This window comes from Sus scrofa, chromosome 7 (assembly GCF_054392235.1).
Source record: "Sus scrofa isolate SSC_HxYL_T2T_F1_AM1 chromosome 7, Sscrofa_HxYL_maternal_Yorkshire_Landrace_v2.0, whole genome shotgun sequence".
In the NCBI taxonomy this organism is placed as follows: domain Eukaryota; kingdom Metazoa; phylum Chordata; class Mammalia; order Artiodactyla; family Suidae; genus Sus; species Sus scrofa.
Window position 1 is genome coordinate 63,016,098 of NC_139389.1, and position 7,483 is coordinate 63,023,580.

At 44.1% G+C, this 7,483-nt stretch overlaps 1 pseudogene; it reads left to right on the forward strand.

Moving 5' to 3' along the window:
• Positions 1-1,008: 1,008 nt before the first annotated feature.
• On the forward strand, positions 1,009-1,089 carry LOC146401625 (U6 spliceosomal RNA; annotated as a pseudogene).
• The last annotated feature ends 6,394 nt before the right edge of the window (positions 1,090-7,483 follow it).

The window sequence follows — 7,483 nt, forward strand, 5'->3', positions numbered from 1 at the left end:
TCTTGTTCCCTGATGCACCGCAGAGCCCAGGAGAGGAGCCAGGCATTAGGTGTTTAAGGAACACAGGCGTGAAAAGGAGAGGGTGTGTCTATTGTTGCTAGGCAAAAAATCAATAGCTCTTAGTTGGGGAAGTTGTTTTCTGGGGGCTTACTCCAGACATACTAAATCAGGCTCTTTGGAGCTGGGGCCCAGGCACTGGGTGAGTATCATTTATATTCCTGATTAGGAACTATTGCCCTGCAATCCAAGAGTCTCATAATTTAGCCAGTATAAGAATCACCAGAGGTACTTGGTCAAAATGCAGATTGGAGCCACAAGCCATTTAGGAAAAGAGATCTAACAAGTAGTATCTTCCAGCAGCATCAAAAAACCTGGTCAGGCCCCAGATAAGTGGATACACAACCTACATGCTGATTTCAACATAGGGGCCAAGGTAATTCAATGGGGAAACACCAATCTTTTCCACAAAGGGTGCTGAAAAGCCAGAAGAGCTGCAAGGAAAAAAGTTGATCTTAGTCTTTCCTCACACCACACACACAAAAGAACTTAAGATGTATCACAGACCTAAATATAAAAGTTAAAACTATAAGACGTCTAGATTAGGAGAAAATCTTTGTGTCCTTGATAGGCAAAGCTTTCTTAGGTAAGACACCAAAAAAATACTAAGTATAAAGGAAAAATTATAAATCTGAACTTTATCAAAATTAAAGACTTCTGCTCTTTGAAATCCATTGTCAGGGAAATGAAAAGGAAAGCCACAGACTGTGAGAAAATATTTGCAATAGGTATATACAACAAAGGACTTGTATCCAGCATATATAAAGAACCCTTAAAGTTCAACAACAACCCTGAGACACACAATGGGCAAAATATTTGCACAGACATTTCAGAAGGAAGATACACAAATGACCAATAGGCACACCAAAAATGCTCAGCATTAATCAATGAAGGGAATGCAGTGTGGTACCTTTATACATTAATTTACATAATTAAAATTTAAAAGACAGGGTACAAGTACTGAAATTGGAATAATACAGAGATTAGATTTGCAAGGATGATATGCAAATTCATGAAGCATTCCATGTTTTTTTATGACAAGACTTAGGCTGGGAGAAACTGTGTAATAACATTTGAATAATTAGAGTTCCCGTCATGCCTCAGCGGAAACAAATCTGACTAGTATCCACAAGGACAGGTTCGAACCCTAGCCTCACTTCGTTGGTTAAGGATCACGCATTGCTGTAAGCTGTGGTGTAGGTTGTAGACGTGGCTTGGATCTTGAGTTTCTGTGTCTGTGGTATAGGCCAGTGGCTACAGCTCTGATTCGACCCCTGGCCTGGGAACCTCCATGTGCTGCAGGTATGGCCCTAAAATGACAAAAAAAAAAAAAAAAAGTGAAGAATGATGTTGGTTTTTTAACACTTAAAATTTAAGAAAAGAAAAATGAAAGATTTCAATGTCTACAACTTTACACTTGACTAAATATCTACTCTTCAAATACATTTGGTTCATAATTAGGTATTTCTATAAATAAAACTACTCATATTTTCTGATCTTCCAGTGATTTCCGAGTATCACCTTTGTACCTCATTTTTTTTAGAGAAAAAAGAAGTATTTTTAACAAGTAAATATATTTCAATTAACCATGAATCTATATAAGTACATATATATTTATTAGATATAGGCTAAAACTAACTCCAGCACAAATATGTATATTTATTATAGATTGTATATTTTAATTAATTTGAATTATGTATTTTTATTTATTATAGGTATATTAAAGGCATATATATATATAAAATAAAAGACTGACAAAATGAAGTGTTAGTGAGAATATGAACTTATGGGAACTCATACATTGTTCATGGGTATTCAAAATGGTACAACCACTGTGGCAAAGCATTGGATAGTTTCTTATTAAAGTGAAGACACCCTTATAGTACAACAATTCCACTCTTTGATATCTACCCAAGAGAAATAAAATATATGTACACACACACACACTTGTTCCTAACAACTTTATTCATAATACTCTGAATCTGGAAGCAATTCAAATGTTCATCAATAGGTAAAATGAATTTTAAAAATTGTGGTATATCCATACAACGAAATACTATTCCAGTAATAAGGAAAGTGAACTATGAACACAAATATTGAGAAATATTAAAATCAAGCTGAGCAAAATAAATGAGACACAGAAAATGACATACCACATGCACTGGCTTCCTAGGGCTGCTGTAAAAAATTCCCACAGCCGGAGTTCCCATCGTGGCGCACTGGAAACGAATCCCACTAGGGACAATGAGGTTTTGGGTTTGATCCCTGGCCTCACTCAGTGCACCAAGGATCTAGTGTTGCCGTGAGCTGTGGTGTAGGTCAAAGACGCAGCTCGGATCCCGCGTTGCTGTGGCTCTGGCGTAGGCCAGCAGCTGTGGCTCCGAGTGGACCCCTAGCCTGAGAACCTCCATATGCTGGAAAAAAAACAAAAAAATTACCACAGCCTTGATGACTTAAAACAGCAGAAATTTTTTCTGTCGGAGTTTTGGTTGCCAGAAGACTGAAATGGAGGCTCTCAGGGAGAATTTATCCCTTGCCTCTTCCAGCTTCTGGTGGCTGCCAGTATTCTTTCGCTTATGGCCACATCACTCCAATCTCTGCCTCCATCATCAAATTGACTTCTCCCTGTGTGTGTGTGTGGTGTTGTATCTCCCTCTACTTCTCTCTTATAAAGACACTTGTGATGGCATTCAGGGGCCACCCACACGCAAATAACTCAGAATTATTTCCTTATCTCAATATCCTTAACTTAATGCCATCTACAAAGGCACTTTTTCTAGCAGCACTATTCACAATAGCCAAGACATGGAAACAACCTAGACGTCCATCAACAGATGTATGGATTAAGATGTGGTACAGGAGTTCCTGTCATGGTGCAACAGAAACGAATCCAACTAGGAACCATGAGGTTACGGGTTCTATCCCTGGCCTCACTCAGTGGGTTAAGGATCCGGCAGTGCTGTGAGCTGTGGTGTAGGTCACAGACATGGCTCAGATCTGGCATTGCTGTGGCTGTGGTGTAGGCCAGCAGCTGTAGCTCCAATTCAACCCCTAGCTTGGGAACCTCCATATGCTGAGGGTGTGGCCCTAAAAAGCAAAGAAAACAAAATAAAACAAAAAGAAGATGCGGTGCATATATACAATGGAATACCACTCAGCCATAAAAAAGAACAAAATAGTGCCATTTGTAGTAACATGGGTGCAGCTAGAGACTCTCATACAAAGTGAAATAAGTCAGAAAGAGAAAGACAAATACCATACAATATCACTTATATGTGGCATCTAAAATATGGCACATAGAGTTCCCGTTGTGGCTCAGCAGAAATGAATCTGACTAGTATCCATGAAGACACAGGTTTGATCCCTGGCCTCCCACAGTGGATTAAGGATCCGGTGTTGCTGTAAGCTGTAGTGTAAGGAAGCAGATGCAGCTTGGATCAGGCATTGCTGTGGCTGTGGCGTAGGCTGGAAGCTACACCTCTGATATGACCCCTAGCCTGGGAACCTCCATATGCTGCGGGAGCGGCCCAAGAAATAGCAAAAAGACCAAAAAAAATTTTTTAATTAAAAATATAATAAATAAATAAAATTAATGTTAATAAAGCATAATTTACCTATAATAAAATGCACCTATTGTAAGGGCAAAGTTTGGTGAGTGTTGGTACATTTACACAGGCATGTAACTGTCATCTCCATCATGATACAGGCCCTTTCCGTTTCACCAGAAAGTTTTCTCATGCCCGTTTGCCGTCACTTGACAACCCACCTTGGCTCCAGGCAACCACTTCTTTTTGTGTCTACAGATTAGTTTCAAAATTTCACATAAATAGAAACATGTGATGTGGGTTGAATGGTGGCCCCAAAGGTGTGTTTTAGCCTCTGGAACCTGTAAATGTTACTTCATTTGGAAAAAGTGTCTTTTTTTAAAAAATATGAAGCCATTTGTATTGTGTATCTGAAATTTGAATGTTAAGTGGGTGCCCTACATTTTATTTGCTAAGTCTGGGAATCCTAGCCCTGATGCACTTTCTTCTTTAAACTTCTAAATTTTGTATTAAAGTGTAGAAGTGACCCAGTCATACATATACATACATTCCCTTTCTTATATTATCTTTCATAATGTTCTGGCCCCAGAGATTGGGTAGAGTTCCCTGTGCTGTACAGCAGGACCTCATTGCTTATCCATTCTAAATATAATAGTTTGCATCTACTAACCCCAAGCTCCCAGTCCATCCCCCTCCTCCCCCTTCCCCCTTGGCAACCACAAGTCTGTTCTCTGTGTTTGTGAGTCTGTTTCTGTTTCGTAGATAGGTTCATTTGCACCTTTTTTTTTTTTTTTTGTCTTTTTAGGGTCGCACCTGAGGCATAGGGATGTTCCCAGGCTAGGGGTCCCGCCACAGCAACGCGGGATCCAAGACGCATCTGCAACCTACTCTACAGCTCACAGCAAAGCCGGATCCTTAACCCACTGAGCAAGGCCAGGGATCGAACCCACAACCTCATGGTTCCTAGTCGGATTCGTTAACCACTGAGCCACATCGGGAACTCCTACTTTTTTTTTTTAATTTTATTTGTTTGTTTTGCTTTTTAGGGCTGCACCCTCAGCATATGGAAGTTCCCAGGCTAGGGGTTGAATCGGAGCTGCAGCTTCCCACCTACACCACAGCCACAGCAACGTGGGATCTGAGCTGCATCTGCCACCTACACCACAGCTCACAGCAATGCCGATCCTTAATCCACTGAGCGGAGCAAAGGATCAAACCCACGTCCTCATGGACACTAGTCAGTTTCATTACCAAGGAGACATGATGGGCACTCCAACATTAATTTTAAAAGAAAGCAAAAAAAGTGTAGCTTTAGGGAAGCCACCTTAGAAAGTCAGATCTGGCACATCTGGGGTGTATTCCGAACAAGAAGCCCAGGTGCCTGGAAGGCAGATCTTGGCACCTTCCTGGAGAAGTAGCCCCCTGGAAGCTGGGGAAACAATCTACCGCATTCTCCTGCCTTCCCTTTGGCTCCGGGGGGCCCAGTGCTGAGCTGGGGGCTCCCTGCTGAGGGGTCCTATCCAGGCCATTAGGACAGATGCCATAATTAACTCCAGCACAAGTCACATAGGACAGGAACTGACAGGTACAAAATTTCAGAGGAAGATGGACTGTGACCCTAGGTTATGGTAGAACACTCTCTCTCTCTCTCTTTTATTTTTTTTTATTTATTTATTTTTTTTTTTTGTCTTTTATCTTTTTAGGGCTGCAACCACAGCACATGGAGGTTCCACTGAGCCATGACAGGAACTCCGATTATGGTAGAACACTCTTGTGGGGAGGGTTAGCAGCACTGGATAGCGATTTGAGCTGGGCCCTGCCAATGGGGCAGGATTTTGACATTTGGAACAGTCAAGGCCAGTTTCTTCCTCTCATGTCCCCTTACTACACCGTGGGTCCTCTGTGCCTCCGCCCCCATACGAGTCAAGCCTGCTCAGGGGGGCCTCTCCAGGCCTTCCATCCTGCCACCTGTTTTTTGCCCAAGCTGGGCCAGGGGCCAGGCATGCCAGTCCCTTCTCTGGATTCTTCACCAACAAAGCCCCAACCATAAGACTGCCCTTCAGGGAGTTCCCATCATGGTGCAGTAGAAATGAATGCAACTAGGAAACATGAGGTTGCTGGTTCAATCCCTGGCCTTGCTCAGTGGGTTCAGGATCTGGTGTTGCCATGAGCTGTGGTGTAGGTTATAGACACAGCTGGTATCTGGCGTTGCTGTGGCTGTGGTGTAGGCCTGCAGGGTAGCTCCGATTTGACCCCTAGCCTGGGAACTTCAATATGCCCTGGGTGCGGCCCTAAAAAATGCAAAATAAATAAATAAATGGCTGGCCTTCAGTAAAGCACACTGGGGAGGCCCCTCCTATAGAGAAGCAAACGCATCCTTTCTCTTGATGACTCCACCCCAGGTTCTGATCCGCAGCTCCAGCCAGGCCTCGCTATTCTGAGACCCCTGTTTCTATGACTGGAATTGCTGGTCCCTCCCTACGTCTGGTTTCTCATGAAGGCTTTACCAGCTTTGCAGGTGAGCCTTGCCCTATAGAGCACAGGGATGCCATGGATGGTTAGGTCCTGTAGGACCTGGGTCCCAATCTCCACCTCCATTCCCCAGGCCTAGCTCCCTTGACTCGGATACTCTCAGCGATGGGCCCAGGCCAGGGCCCCAGGGCTTGCCTGGACCAAAAATGGAGCAATTCAAGCTTCTCAGACCCTTGTCCTAACGCAATCCAATAGGTTTGAACCTATGTGCCTTGCCTAAGGGAGACACCTTGGACTCTCTTAGCTTTTATCCTCTCCTTGTACCTATAAGCCAGGAAGCTTCTCCCTCCTTTGTGGACCGAGGCGAGACAGGCTTCTTGGAGCCACAGCCAAGCACTGATGAGGAAAGCTGAGCCCCGTGGCTCCAGGTATACCTCCCTGCATCCTTGTTCTGCCCACACAAGATGCTCCAGTCTTCTCTTGTAATCATTCTCTGTTCGCTCGTATCATCTTTAGGTGTCAGCAGAGCTCCTCATTGACCAGCTGAGCAGGTACACTGGCAAGGTGTCCCCAGATGGGCAGTTGGTAGCCTCCAAGACCCAACCAACTACAGGGATGCCTCCACCTTTTGGGCAATCCAGGGACCTCCGAGATCTGATCCCAGAAGACAAGGAAAAAAGCCATGGGGAAGGAATGAGGCCTTCTGATGAACTAAGAACCCTAAAGCGAAGAGGAGCCCTCACTCTGGCAAGCTCCCTGAACTCATCACCTTGTGTCAAAGACTTGAACATGTCTTAAGTGTAAGGTAAGGAACAGCCACAGGGTGGAAGCTGCCCTCCTTGCTTTCTAAAAGAATGGGCCTGGACCACAGACAAATGGGGCATTAAAAGGGGCTCCACCAAATGTTCAGGACCCCCTGTCAGGGTATGAAGGCTGTTCTGGTCACAAGGACCCAATAATGAGGTCATCCAGGACCCTCAGTGCACCATATCACCCACACCTACTCTGGGAAACATTCTGACCCCTAAAGAAGGGATCCTAGTGACTGCAACAGCCAGATGGAGCTCAACCCTTGCTCCACCACTGAGAGGATGACTAGAGGCAGTAATTATGGCTGGTCACAATATTCCAGCTTTTCATCCACCTGGCACATAAGAGTACATTTCCTCTATCACATTATCTGAATGGGGTCACATGACCATCTCTAGTCAGTGAGTTGTAACCAGAAGTGACATGTGCCAAGTCTGGGCTGGAGCATGCAATTCCTGATACAGAACACTCTGGGTCTCTCTTTCCCCTCTGCCATGGAAACCATCAATGTTCCAGACGGTGGGTGCTCTATCAGCCTGAGCTGAACAATGAAGACGTGGTGCAAAGCTCCAACATGGGCCAGAATTAAATATTTGTTA